A 16,190-nucleotide genomic window follows, 5' to 3' on the forward strand; every position below is an offset into this window, starting at 1 on the left:
AGAAGGAAAATGATAAAAAATCAAAAGGAAATAAAGAAGGAGATTAAAACAATTTTGAAAGAATGAGACAAATCATGAAGGTAGGCAAAATCGATCTAACATGAGTATTGGAGGCCTTGAAGAACCAACCACTGCAAGGGAACAGGAACAATATTAAGAACTATAACTCAGTACATTTTTCTAGAAACAAAGACACAGATTTGAAACCACATATTGAAAGAGTACACTTTGTACCTGAGAATATCAATCCAGGAAAGCCAACATCAAAACAAATTGTAAAATTTCTGGACTTCAAAGAAAAAAAAATCTCCCATAAGTATTTAAGCAAAATGATTCTGTGACGTACAGGTGACATAAAATTAGATTATCATCAGAAAATTTTGACAGCAACTCTTTAGCCCCCGAAGGAAATGAAGCAATAGGTTTAAGATATTCAAGGGAAAAAATGTAAACCAAAGACTTTTTTAATGTAGCAAAAAGTACCTTTAAGTATAGAGTGCAGAAGCAAACGTTATCAAAATGTCTGACCTCGGGGAGTATTGTTACTATGATCTTTCCTAAAGGATCAGCTTTAAGCAAACAAAATCACTAAAGAGACATTTACATAAGAACTGGTGGGGGACATTACATAGTTTCTTATAGAACTAGAATTATAAGAGGATTAAAAGAGGTTGTGGGCTTCCCCGGTGGCACAGTGGTTGAGAGTCTGCCTGCCAGTGCAAGGGACACGGGTTTGAGCCCTGGTCCGGGAAGATTCTCACATGCTGCAGAGCAGCTAGGCCCGTGTGCCACAACTACTGAGCCCTCATGTCACAACTACTGAAGCCCACGAGCCTAGAGCCCGTGCTCGGCAACAGGAGAGGCCACCATAGTGAGAAGCCCTTGCACTGCAGCGAGGAGTGCCCCCCACTCACCACGACCGGAGAAGAGCCCAGGCGCAGCAACGAAGACCCAGTGCAGCCAAAAGAGAAAAAACATTGTGTTATGCAACGTCAACATGATCTGACAAGGTAGTTATATTACAAACCTAAAAAATGGGCATAGAATGGGAAGAGTGTGTGCAAAACTTGTTTTAGCTGTTCAGTAATCATATTTTGTTGTGGTGGACCCGTATTGTTATTCTGAGACTGTTATATGTACAGAGTAGTATAAGGGGATATAAAGCAAATGGATATAGAATATTAGAATTCTGTTATATCTAGTGTCCTTGTGATCCAGAACTCCTAGTGTGGATGACAGAAGATATTGCTGTTATATAGAAGAAATGAAGTAAAAGCTCCCTAGTCCTGAACTAGCACTGGAACTCTCAAGGCATCTTATTTTAAAAAAGATGAATATGTAATGTAAATAACCTCCCTGCTATTTTAAAGAAGCCTAGAAGCAACGCCTGATGACCCACCCAGTAACAGTGGGCAGCTGTAGGCTTCAGATATTGGTCCTGAAAGAGTGAAACATTTTTCTTCTTGGTGTTTGTTCTTATTGACAAGCTTTGGAAAAATAAGAACATCTACTTCTCTCCCTTCTCTCCCTCCCTCTACCTACCTTCCTTTCTTTCTCTTTTTTTCTTTTGCTTTCTTTCTACCACAGAGAAAGCTTGACAAAGTTTAAACAGCTTAGATGCTAAAAAGACAAATTATCTTTTCTTCTCTTTACTCTAGACAACCATTTTAAAAAGATAACTGTCTTAATAAAACAATTAATTAAAAGACTTCTAAAAATTGGCAATTAATTTTTTTTGTTTAACCTAAAATGTTGAACACCAAGATTAAAGTGCTAAAAATGATTTAAATAATATTCAGTTATGTAAAGACACAGAATACACATCTGGAGTAAATTATTTGGTAAAAGGAAAGCTTATTGATGATTAAAGTAGTGTTGATACAATAAAAAAGAGAAACATTGCTTGGAAAAAATTTTTCTACACAAAAATTATTCAGAAAATGTGGTTTAGCTTTATCAAATTCTGGTTTGGATACTCTGCAAAAAAGTATTGTTCTGTTCTAAAGTCTTTCTTCAAGAATGAAAATGGTCCTTCTGGCTTCTCAAGTGATCCCTTAATATATGTTAGGTTTCTATTTTATTTTTTACTTAACAGTTTCTAATTGTCTTCCCAGATCCTTTTAGTTATCAATCGATCCCCACTTTCAGGCATTACAGGCCTACTAATTATTGCCTACTGCATTTGAAAGCCACCATGGGATTGTCAGCATTCCTGGATATGTCCTTAACTTGTATACACACTATGTTCATTCCCTACTAGTCTAGAAATTCTGAAATTTTCCTATTTCAATATCATTATGCAAAACTGAAAAAATCAACCCATTTCCTGAAAAATAGATGAGGGATTTAGATGTTTATTTTATGAAATAAGTTTTCAGTGGAGATTATACCTCTTTTTAAAGTAAATGTAATAATTTATTTTTAAACTAAAACAATAATCATGATAAAAGGTTTTCAGAGATATCCTATGGGTTATATGGGCATGTATTAAAACCCCACATCTCCACTCTTCATGACTGTCATTCTCTATCATCATTCCACTGGAAAACAAGTCATGCTGTGTTATGAAATCCAAGTTTTTACTGTGGTCCCCTCAATAATTATTTCTGAGAACACCAGAGAAATGCTTGAATGTTCCGCTAATGCATCCTGGTTTCCCCCTGTCAAGTCACGCAGTCCATTCATTTTGGAGCACTCTTGCAATTATTATAGATAACATTTTATTTCTTTAAAATCGTTTCTCCAGGTTCTCAGTGTAAACAGGTAAAATTGCTTACTTTCCTAACATGTAGCTAATACCAGAATATAAACATTTCGCTACACTACACCGAAGTCTTGGTGGTAAGAAAAGGAACTTATAATATGGAAAATAAAAACTTCACATAAGCTACTGGGCACCACAACTTCTGGACACTGAGACTAAAACCTTGCTCAAAAATCATATCTGTCTCCTCAAGCTTATGTCATTTGTCTGCAGTCAGGCTACCTCTCCTTAACTAAACTGGCTTTGCCCCTAAATACCTTACCTCCAATTTTCACTATCCCAGTGAGAATTTATCAGTCAGGAAATGAACTTTGCTCTAAGAGTAACCCACCACATAAGAGTATAAAAGAATTCAGGAGGCTGTTGTACAGGGCTGGAAATGGGGCATCCAGACCATATTTGGCTTCTCTGCCATAAAGTATATGCCCACCACCCGAGGTTTCCAAGATGGATGTTTGAACTCGAGTGATCACTTTGCTCTTCTACCCAGCAGGAAGGAAGAAAAAGGGCCTGCTCAGTCCCTAAGGAGATTTTCTTCCATACGACTACACAACATGTCTGGTTACATCTCATTGGTCAGAACTTATTTAAATGGCCCACTAGCCACTGGGCCACGTGTCTCCCTGAATAAATTTGAAGTTCTATTACTGAACAGGAAGAAGATGAGTGTTCAGAGTTATCAAGAATTCTCTGCCAAAGAAAGGATAAACTCAAAATGTTTTATCTTCAGCTCAAGTCTCTGGCCCAGCTCTTCATTATATACCACGAGACACAACCAGGGATCCCAGAGAAGAGAGGTTTCTATGGGATTGTGCAGAAAACTCTAGCTCCTTATAATCGAAAATTTCCATGCCAGAGTAATATCTTTATCTTTGCATAGGAAAGGTTTATTGGGAGTTTTGCCAAACAAAATATTTGTGTGTCCCCAAAGATAAAGTCTCTGTCCTCTCCCAAATTTATGGAGCAAAAATGTTGGCAGCTTTCAAAATAATGTCTGTGTATACATACATAACAATATACATAATACATAAATATGTAAATGTGTGGGTGTGTGTATGCATCTATATGAAACAGTGAGAATATGCAAATGTTATAATTGTTATTCTTTCTGGCTGGTGAGATCATGTATAGATTTTAAGATTACTGTGTTTGTCAAATTTTCTGCAAAGAACTTTTAAAAATTGTAATAAGAAAAATAATGTTTACAAATCTATATGTTGATGCTTAATACGTAAATGTCAATGGAACATTTCTGGCTCAGAAGAAAAACATTAACACATTGAAAGTCCAATATCATCTAATCCATAAGTAGCAACTGTAAACCGTAGGTTCCTGATAAACAAACAGTCATAACTGTACATAACAGCAGGGTGGGATTCCTAAATTGTATTTAAAAGTAAAGGAGGGCTTACCTGGTGGCGCAGTGGTTGAGAGTCCACCTGCCGATGCAGGGTACACGGGCTCGTGCCCCGGTCCGGGAAGATCCCACGTGCCGCGGAGCGGCTGGGCCCGTGAGCCATGGCCGCTGAGCCTGCGCGTCCGGAGCCTGTGCTCCGCAACGGGAGAGGCCACAGCCGTGAGAGGCCCGCGTACCGCAAAAAAAAAAAAAAAAAGTAAAGGAATTAGCTGCTTAGTATGTTCGTTTAATAAACTTGCAGTTTAGAGCCGTCTTAATTAAGACTCTCTTGGGTGTACTGGGCTCTGTATGCAGACAAAATATGGAATTCTGCTTTCCTATATTACATGTTGTTAATGCTATTATATGTGCATTGCAGTGTCTTTGCAAATTTCTTTTCCATTTCTGTATATTTATATTTGTGTTTATTTCTGTCTTCTCTGAAAGCAACCATTTCCTTTAGAAATATATGTATGTGTAAATACCTATATATGTATATTTGTGTATGGACCTTTGTCTATAAAATGTATACATTTTTAATTATGCATGTATATGAATGTATATATATGAGTATGTGTGTGTATATAGATGTGTATGTATGTGTGGGTGTGTGTATATATATATATACATATATTTTAACTTCCCAATATTTTCTCCTTCTTTGTGTTTCTAAAGCCTCACTGAATCCTAATTAAATATATTAGTCATACTGGGATAGCCATTGACATGATCATGACAGAATACTATTTAGTTATTGGCTGAGGATATAATCTTATGAAAGCCACGGTCTATATGGTTACTTGCCTCCATTCAAGTGAGACACGGGAAACACTTAACAATCAGTGTGGGCTTCCCTGGTGGCACAGTGGTTAAGAATCCGCCTACTAATGCAGGGGACATGGGTTCGATCCCTGGTCCAGGAAGATCCCACATGCCACAGAGCAACTAAGCCCATGCGCCACAACCACTGAGCCTGCGTGCCACAACTACTGAAGCCAGCACGGCTAGAGTCTGTGCTCTGCAACACGAGAAGCCACAGTAATGAGAAGCCCGTGCACCGTAACAAAGAGTAGCCCCCGCTCACCACAACTAGAGAAAGCCTGTGGTGCATCAACGAAGACCTAACGCAGCCAAAAAAAAAAAAAAAAAAATCAGTGTACCATGACCACTGACCAATCAGAGTAGACACCCATTCAATCAGAACAAATTTCCAAAACTTGCACATCCCAGAACAATTTTAAATCTTCTCCTAAAGTGTTTTGTCTAACAGTACAAATTTGATATATATTCTAAGAAGTTGGGAGTAGTTTTAACAGTGAAAAACATGTATCTTGACTGATTTTCCCATTCCATCAAAGGATAAGTCAACAGAGAATGGATGCCCAGCCTTTCTCTTCATAATCATTCACAGACTGTTTCCAGACATCAAAAAGAACTCTGTAAAAAATAGAGCAGAAGAAAGACCAGAAAATTCATAGAATTCCCAAGGCTATACAGCTAGTCCATAGCCACACAATAACTGGAAAATGTTTCCTTTCTCTCACGCAGATTTCTTGAATGGGGTTGAAGAACCTCAGAGGAGTAGGTTATAAAATCATTCTTAGGGTCAAATGGAGGCCAAATGGGCAAATATGATCATGGTGAGCTCTGAGCTGTTACCTAAGGGAAAGTTGCTCCTTCCCATTTTTTGATTTCCTTTTGTTCATATTTTAAGTTTATTAGAAATGTGGCCATACCAGGAGAGAAATCAATGTTATTGGCCTCTAAATCAATACTAAGAGATATATTAGCCATAGAGTTTAATTTTTTCCCTCACTTAAAATTAACACATGGTTATAAAATATTATAAAAATACATCAGCATATAAATAATCATTTTAATATGTTTATAGGATTCTTTTGATTTCAAGTGCTCAGAAACTTAGGCAAACTGGCTTGAACAAAAAAGAAAATTTATTGGCTGTCCTAACTGAAAAATCTGGGGAAAGATTTGGCTTCACAAGTAGCTTGATCTAGGAACACAAACAATGTTTCTTTCCATCTTTTAGTTCTGGTCTCTGGAGTTTTGGCTCCATTATCAGATAGTCTCTCTCTTCAAGATGGCAGCCATCTTTGGTTTAAATCCCCTAGGAAGGATCTCTTTCAATAAGCCCATTAAAAGTGTCACTGCAGTTTCTCAGTACTGATAGAACACCTGCCTAATCAGGAAAATACAATAGTCTGAATGGTCAGGTCTGACTCACATCCCATCCCAAGAGTGGTTGAGGCAGAGCATAGCTCCCTGAAGTAAAATCATAGTATGGTCAAACGCAAAGTATGAGTGAATAGGTAGCAATGACAACACATTTTCTGATAAATGTAGACTAAGAGACTCTATCACCCACAAGACCTTACTGAAAGAACTAGTAAAACATCCAATTCTGCAAGAGAAAAAGTAAACTCAGGAGCACGAATGGGGAACAAGAAACAATAGTTAGCATAGAAACGGATGAAGTATTTTAGCAAGTTTAAAAAATTACTTAAACTTGAGTGTCCCCTCCATCAGACTGCCCCTCAAATGTCCACATCATAATCCCCATAACCTGTGAACATGTTACCTTACGGTCAAAAGGAACTTTATAATGTGATTCAATTAAGGATCTTATAATGGGAGATTTACCCTGCCATCTTTGGATTATCTGGGTGGTCTCAGTGTTATCACAGGAGCCCTTATAAGAGGGAGGCAGGGGTTCAGAAAGGAGAGAAGACTCTGTGGTGGACTTTGAAGATGGAGGAAGGAGCCACTAGCCAAGAGAAGTAGGCAACCCTCAGAAGCTAGAAAAGGCAAGGAAATGGATGGTCCCCTGGAGCTTCCAAAAGGAACACAGTCCTGCCAATATCTTAATTTTAGATTTCTGACCTCCAGAACTATGAGAGAATAAATTTGTGTTCTTTTAAGGCACTAAGTTTGTGATAATTTATTACAGCAGCAATAGGAAACTAATATAGTACTAAACATAAAAACTAAGTTTTCTATATTTTGCAAATAAAAATAGAACATCTAGTTAATTTTTTTTGTTTATCTGAAATTGAAATTTAACTGAACACCCTATATTTTACCTGGCAACTGTAATAAAACAAAACTTTTTTGTTATGTTGGATACTTTTTGTTTGTTTTATTATGTTATTAATAAAATAATGAAAAAAGAAACAAAAAAGGGTAATGAACAAAATCAGAGAAGGCATTTGATGGGTAGTTTAAGTCATGACATAAATGTTGGTAGAATTCTCCCACTGCGTTTGGTAAACTGGTAGTAGTTTTGGCAAAAGTGACTTTTTATAGGCTCAAGTGGCTTTGTATAGAGTGGAAGGTATCTTCTTAGGCTGCAGGACAAAGGTAACAAAGTACTCCTGGAAATGATGCATAGTCTGATGAATGTAGTGTGAGGATTTACACTTACCAAGAGGAATGATATTTAGCCTTGCTCACTCTTAGTTTCCTCATCTGTAAAACAGGGAGAAAAACAATACTTTAGGGCTTCCCTGGTGGCGCAGTGGTTGAGAGTCCGCCTGCCGATGCAGGGGACACAGGTTTGTGCCCCGATCCGGGAAGATCCCACATGCCGCGGAGCGGCTGGGCTCGTGAGCCATGGCCGCTGAGCCTGCGCGTCCGGAGCCTGTGCTCCGCAACGGGAGAGGCTGCAACAGTGAGAGGCCCGCGTACCGCAAAACAACAACAACAACAACAATACTTTAATTCCTCTTTAGGGAGGTCTGGGAATTAATAAGATAATATGTAGAAAGTGTTTAAACTAGTATTGAGCAAGTAATAATGAGTAAAAAAATGTTTAGCTATTATTATCATGACATCTACAAGTAGACATTGACACAATTATGTATATACACACAGTGCCGTCTGTATTGGGGACACTGATTTTTCCGACTATATTCTAACCAATTATGTTTAATTGATGTGTGTTTAGACAATATAGGCAACTCTTCTTCCCCAGTCTCTACACGTTTTTCTCGAATTTCATTGTAAGTTCATTTTATTTTATTTATTTATTTATTTTGCGCTACGCAGGCCTCTCACCGCCACGGCCTCTCCCGTTGCAGAGCACAGGCTCCGGACGCGCAGGACCAGCGGCATGTAGGATCTTCCTGGACCGGGGCACGAACCCGCGTCCCCCGCATTGGCAGGCGGACTCCCAACCACTGCGCCACCAGGGAAGCCTCATTATATGTTTTAATGCTACTTTCTACATATCTAAAATTCAGTTTTATTCCATCCCCCATTTCACCAATGAAAATCTAAATTATCTATGCCTAGGATTGATTCCATTGCAGTTAGCTATGTACCTGAATTTTAATTTTATTTAAGAGATATATTTTCTAGTTTATTGATTAATAAGAATGAAGAGGGCTGATCCAACTAATGTCAATGATAAGTGGCAATGTAGCCAGTTACTGATGTATCTCATCAAATGTATGATGAGACTGTGACCATCACTCATTTTGAGAGAATTAATTTTGTAAACATTTATCCTAATTTTGTGTCAGTATAACATGATTATTTTAAAAGTAAAATAATTTTATTATTTTATCTATATGTTGCAAAAGAAAATGATTAGTGATTTTTTTTAGCTGGATTGATTAATTTGATTAAGTATTGCCATGATGAACTTAGCCTTTAGTTTTCATTTTCTCTGATAAATTTTTCTAAATTAGTTTTGAAATTAAATTTATAAATTTAATATAAGTAATATAGTATGCACTTCAAATCCCATAATATAATTTTATTTTGTAACCTGGTAAGATAACTACATTTGAACATTTTTCTTGAAGATGTGATTGTCATTTTTTATGTTCTGCACATCTACACTCACACACAGCTTGGTGGTTATCAAACTACTGCACTGAATGATCACAGAAACACAGTTCCTCATAATTTATTAAGTTGTTTTAATAGTACTGTTAATTCTGCTATGAAATTTATTTGATCCTAGGAGATTCATTAATTGATGTATTCATCTAAAATACTAGAAGTATAACTATCTGGAATGTATTCCTCCATCAATAAAATATAAGGATCTTTACCTATTTGAGAGTAATTTTAGAATAAAAGAGAACTAAGAGTGGGTCCAACTTCCTTATTTTTCAGGTGAAGAAACTGAGCCTCAGGGAGATGAGGAAGTTTTAATCATTCTCGGTATGACTTTTGGTGAATAGCTTTCAAAGAGATAGCATTTTGATCTACATCGTTTCCACATGGAATTGGCTTTTCAGTCATTTTAATTTTATTAAAATTTTTTTATTATTAAAATATCCAATAAAACATTGCTGTTGTGCTTTCCAATCTTCCCCACATATGATTTACATTCCATTTCTCTGACGCAGATGGAAAAACCAAGAGGTACTCTACAAAGATACATATCAGTGTCACTGTTATCAACCATTTTTCTTAAGTGTCTATGACACATTCTTCCTTTAAAAAAAATCTATACAAATTTCAAAGGGAAAAATATATAGTAATTGTATAGATTTTATAGTCAAATGAGTATTTCTATAGCTTTGATTGGCTTTAACTTAACTTTTAAAAATTTTATGGAAGTATAGTTGATTTACAATGTTGTGTTTAATTTCTGCTGTAAAGCAAAGTGACTCAGTTATACATATATATATTCTTTTTCATATCCTTTTCCATTATGGTTTATCAAAGGATACTGAATATAGTTCCCTGTGCTATACAATAGGACCTGTTGTTTATCTATCCTATATATAATAGTTTGCATCTGCTAATACCTAACTCCCAATCCTTCCCTCCTCCACCCCTCTCCTTAAATATAATTAATTTTTTTTGTATTTAAGACACTTGCAGACTCTGAAATCAGAAAGCTGTATTTAAAGTGAATTTATATCTTCAACATGTTGGTAATTATAAGTTAGCATCTAAGACCCATAGGAAACATATGTGTGTACACACTCAACAAATATAAAATATGTATGTTCACAACATACACACATATACATATATATGATATACATACACATATCATATATATGTGTGTATATATATGTGTGTGTACATATAAATATATATAGTGCGTGTATGTGTGTGTGTGTGTGTGTGTGTGTGTATAAATGTAATGGTCTTGTGGAGACAAGCTGCAGAAGCTAGACTTACTTCATATACTAATCCATGTTTTCTAGCTTCACGGGGGCTTAGATTATTTTCTATTGAGCTTTCTTTTCTACTGAATTAAAAGAAAAAAAATCAGGGACTAATTTGCTAAGCCACAAAGCCCACTCAACTCATTTTAATCTGTGGATGTGCTGAATATGAAAGAAAGACATGAATGAAAATGCGAACACTTTCTTTGAGTCATAAAATTCCCAATAGAACTTAGCTTCTTTTCTTGAAATGAATACTCTTATCTGTCTAGATGTGTAAACATTACATGCATAAAATATCTATATAATAGACTTGTATAGACCTTAACGTGTTGATTTTCAAATGCATCTGTGATATGGTCTAACAGTAAATCTTTTTTTTATAAACTGTTATTATATTTGAAACCATTATATGCTTGGAACACCTGGTTAATCTTTGGCTTAAATTCTATGTCAGCCAGGTGTCTGTCCTCTTAGGGATCACAGAAAGATTGGACCTCGTTTAAGTGTGAAATAATCCTGTTGCTTCTATCTGAGAGTGAATGAGCCCAGGATTAGATCAGATAAAACACACTCAAGCTAAAGTGCACAAGGTGGATTATGCAAGAAAAGAGGATTTAGTGAAGAACGGATCCACAACTTTTTGTTAACACAGAGAATGGTGGCTTTTGTAAGCAACATTTGTGGAAACTCAACTGGAGCTTTAAAAGCTATATCTTTTGTTGTACATTTCTCTGCATACATTTGCTTTGTAGTTGGGAATGCTAACTTTGGAAGCCATGCTGGGCCAGGACTCATGCTCATTTTGCCTAATGAAAGGCTAAGGATGTACTCCTACTCATACATTCTTGTTTTGTCTGCTTTGAAGTTTATAATGCTCTCCTGAAAGATGTGAAGTTCATTAGGTTGTTATTATCATGACCACAAATTAAATATCTGTTCCCTGGGGAGTGATAAGCTTCAAGTATAAACTGTACTTACTATAATATTGACTTAATTACTAATATACTGTCTCTTGTTCTTAATATTAAAAAAAACTATAAATATCTATTAGGGTATATTCTGAATTTAATGTTATATTTGTTACATTATTAATGTTTTCATGCATCTTCTCAAAGTTACAAGTTATATACACAGCTGAAACATATATGTAGGCAAGAGATGCTTTCAGCATTGATAGTGTAAGATTTTGCACTAGAACTTCTAAATATCATAATTCTATGCAACTCCCTGGCTGTAGAAGTTTTTCTATATTCAGAGCCATGTTCCTTCAGCTTAGAAGTTTCAACATTTCTGTTTTAACATATGAGTCTTTTAAATGGAAAGGGAAATAGACATTGTATGCATCCATTGGTTTTAGTTTGTGATAGAACCAACCAGTGGAACTTCTAACATAGGGTTTAAATGATTATCAAGTCCCCTCAATTATTTCTACTTTATTGTAATCAATTTAAATATCTATATATTCTCTGATCAGCAAAATTATTAACTATATTGGTTGTCAGTGAGTACCTCTCATACCTGTTTTTACCTGTATCACTGGACCACGTGTTATACTTTCTGAGTGTTTTTGTTAATGTTGTACTTAAAAGAGATGACAAAGTAGACATGGCCAAAAAGCAGGTAATTCTGGAGGTCTGGGTGTAAAATTATTACTTGAATTAATCAAATTTCTGATTGAGAAACTCTTTTAATACAACTAAGTTAAGAACGAGCTTAACAATCATACCTTCTTCAGAATTTTGTTTTGCTATAATTCATTCATAATGAAGAAGTGTTAAAGCATATTTATGAGACTATGGAAATATTACATACATGATGAGAAATATCTCTACTCTTAGTTATAAGGGGATGTGATTCAAGAGGAAAAGAAAAGTCTGGCTTCTTCAAAATACCTTTCTTACCAGTCTACCACAAAGATATAATTTTTATAAAGAGAATACTTTATTAGATATGTACTTTCTGTGGCTTATCTTAAAATGTCTTACTTGAGTAATAAATTCAAAAATTGACAGATTAAGCCAGTAGAGGGTGATAGCAGATGAATGGCTCATTCAATGTACATTATTATATGTAATGTTGTATTAGGAAACAAATGAATATAAAATAGCTCAATTACTGTCGAAGCATATGAGAGGAAGTCTTTGTCAACGGGATTTCAATGAGAGAAGTAGATTTCTGGCATCCTCATTTGGATACTGAATAATTCAGTAACACTTCTTTCTGATAAATAATGCCATGATTTTACTTTAGCTATCAAGAGATTTGTGCCAAATTCATGACCTAATGCCCTTAACTCTATAGGAACATTTGCTATGCATTTTTGCATGCTAATATTTCTCATGGACTTTTTTTCTCTTAATCACATTTTCTCTTCAATCAGATTCCTTTGGTTATTAATATCATCCTTTTGTATCACCAGTATTTATGTAGACTACTTTAAATCCTTCTGTGGAATGAAACAGGAAAAAATATATAAATAATGCTATAAATGATCTATAACTCTATGAACTTATTTAATTTTATTTACTCTGTACATTATAATTATTATATATTTCATTAAGTGGAATTTGTATACATTTTCTCACTTAAATTTAAAATATATGGCAGCTTACCCAGAGAGTTTAATAAGCTTTTTATATGTATTTTAAAATATGTTACTGACATATTAACCATAATTTATAACTGTGGTTTTCAAAGAATTGTCAGTTCATCAACTGGTCCACAGGCAGTTTGGGAAGAAAAAGTTGTACAATTTTTGTTCACATACATTTGAGAAATTTGAAGAAGAAGGCTGATTAAGATTATCATAAAAATCCTGGCATCTGCTTAGTAATCTTTACTGTATTAAAGATTGTGAAGGTACTGAAAAGAATGTATTTGTCAGTTTATCTCAGCTGCATTTATTTTTCAGTAGACAGCTCACTTGGTTAATTTCTTTTCACGTCATTGTGTATTATATTCCATATATGTTAAATATTTATTTTTATTTTAACTAATAGGTTGTGTTAGGTCCCTAATTGTTTTATATTATAAATGACTCAAAAGTTGGTCATTGAAAAGCAAAAGTCTTGAAAATCAAAAAGCACTATTCAGAATAATGCCATAGTTAAATACTTAACAATACTCCAGTGAAAATATAAAATGTAAAGCTCTATGTGTAGGAATAAGAGAATATATCATGATGTCTCTGAAGAAAGTGATAAAGAAAACTGAGACAAAATGTGACACAATATCTGAAAACTGTCTTTTATTCAGCCAACTAGAGACCATCTTAATCCTCAGGATATTGTCTGTTATAAAGTATGATTAAATAGCAACATAAAGCTATGGAGACTTTTATGCCATTTTTAAAAGCAAAATGAACTCACTGGTAAATATCTCCAGAGCAATTACAAATTCATGCTTTTTAGCAAGAAATTGATGAATTTTTCTGCTAAAATATAAAATAATCAAAATTTACTGCTTTCTAAATAGTAAAACCATTTGCAAATCACACATTGCCAAGAAGCATATACAACCATCTGCAAAGTGACAAATATTATGCTCAGAAGAAAGCAAGGCAAGCTGTTGGCAAAATTCCTTTATCAAATGACACCATTTGGCTTTGTATATCAATAAGCACACGACCGGGAAGAGAAACATTATGTTGAGTGAGTGTGAAGAGATTTTGACTTATAGATGGATGAAACATACAAAGTGGGAATCCGTTCTTAATATATATGCAGGGAAAGATATATACTCAATAACTTATTATGATATTCATTTCCAAACACCAAAACTATAGGAGAAGAATTCTTATTTTATGAGCCCTGACGTGGATTGGAGAAGGTGCTTCAGGCTCATTTCTGAGGGAATACAAGCAATGCGTGCATCAAGAAAGGCATTCCTAAGTGAATAAAGCAGCTCTGTTGCTCCACACACTGCTTTGCCCACATACCGCTTTATTCGTAGATACCAGTTGGTGGTTAACAAAATGTCTCCTGATTTTGATTTAGTGCTGAAAGAAATGGTGAATACTGTGGTCCAATGATGCTAAACGTTTGAGAAACCCTGTTAACTATAAGGCTCTGATAGTGCCTCATTAGAATTATTGTTAGAACCTTTCTAATTAGTTTCTGAAAGCATTCTTGACTCACTCTAATCCACGGGTCGGCGAATTTTTTTTTCTGTAAAGTCTTCAATTGTAAATACTTTCAGTTTGCAGGACATATGGATTGTGTTGTAATAATCAACTCTGTCATGGTAGCACAATATGTAAACAAATAAGCCTGGCTATGTTCCGGTAACACTTTATTCACAAAAATCAAGTAATGGGCTGGATGTGGTCCATGGGCTACAATTTTCTGACTCCTGCTAATCTGTCTGATACTTCTTCCAGAGAAAGGGGAGGTTAACGTTATGTGAAAGTTTGATCATAACACACCTCTAAGAAACAGCTTTCATTTTCCTTTGTCTGTAATTAAGGTCTGGATTCTTTAGAATATTCCAATATTTTTCTTATTTGACTTCTCTCTCCCTTTTGAATCTCATCTTACACTTTTCTTCAGTATGCTCTTGGGATTAATGCTTAAACCATTCTGAGCTCCTTAAGTGTGCCATGGTCTTTAGGCCTCTGTGCTTTTAAAGAGAATGTATACCTTGAACATCGCTTGACTATCTATACAACTTAGTAGTTGTACTATTATTATTTGTTTACGTGTCTGACTACTGGATTAGAATGTGAGTCCCTCAAGGGAGTGAAGTATACTTCATTTTTGTATAGAGTTGAGGGTGGTGCCTGGCCAATTCTAGACACTCAGTAAATGTTTGTCAAAAATAGTCAAATGATTAAAGCTCATCCACTACTGGAGGGATTAACCTCCAAAGTATTGGAAAACATACTTGTCCTTTCTAAACTTCTTTTACATTTTTAGCAAATATTAAAATGTTAGACTCCATTTATATAGTGGGATTTATTAATGCATTCCAATTGCATGTGTCTTACCCTACATAATCATTCAAGAGATAATTTTAGTAAAGCCTAAAAATAGGAAATAAAGAGTCTGATTTATGTTTCTAGCCAAGATGGGATAACAGAGACTGGATTTACCATCCCATCTGAAATAATCGAAAAACTGGACAAAATATATGAAACAATAGTTCTCAAGACACTGGACATCAGACAACAAAGAACAGTGATCTGTCCTTGAGAAATGGGACACATATGAGGTTAGCACTGTAATAGACCCAGCTTATTATCTGGAATTTTTTTTCCAGGTTGCAGTGTAAAAAGGAGGGAAATAGTAGTAGTTGGCAGTTTCCTTGAGAAAACGAGCCAACTGAGAGTCTAGGAAATTCACAGCCACCTTAAGGGAGAAAAGAGTACAGGAGAGGAGAGAGCTGCCCAGAGAGAAAACTCCAGAGATCTTCTGAGGGTTCCCCCTTGTGTATTTGGCTGAGTACTGATCAGTACTTGTGTGTGAGAAAATGACTTGAGAGAAAGAACTGCCAAAATGATTAGAGGAAACAATTCATAGAGATCCTAAAAGTCTGGGAATAGTGTCAGTTACTATTAGAAGTGTCAGTGAAAAACCCATAGTTCACAGGGCATTAGGCAGAGACTCAGAAGGGTTTAGTCTCAATAGTAGGACAAAGTTAGCACTAAACTAAACACTATTCTGATCCTAACAATTGAAAGCAAAACCTGTAAGAATACAGGTCTACAATTAAAAGCAAAACCTGTAAGAATTAAATTATTTCCAATTAACTTATCAGAAGAAACTTTAACAGGGTAATAGTCACAATGTCACACATTGAATAAAAGTTACTAGGTGTGAGAAGCCGAAAAATAAGGCCCATAATGAGGGCAAAAAGCAATAAATTGAAACAGACCCAGAAA

Source organism: Phocoena phocoena, chromosome 4 (assembly GCF_963924675.1).
Source record: "Phocoena phocoena chromosome 4, mPhoPho1.1, whole genome shotgun sequence".
NCBI lineage: Eukaryota > Metazoa > Chordata > Mammalia > Artiodactyla > Phocoenidae > Phocoena > Phocoena phocoena.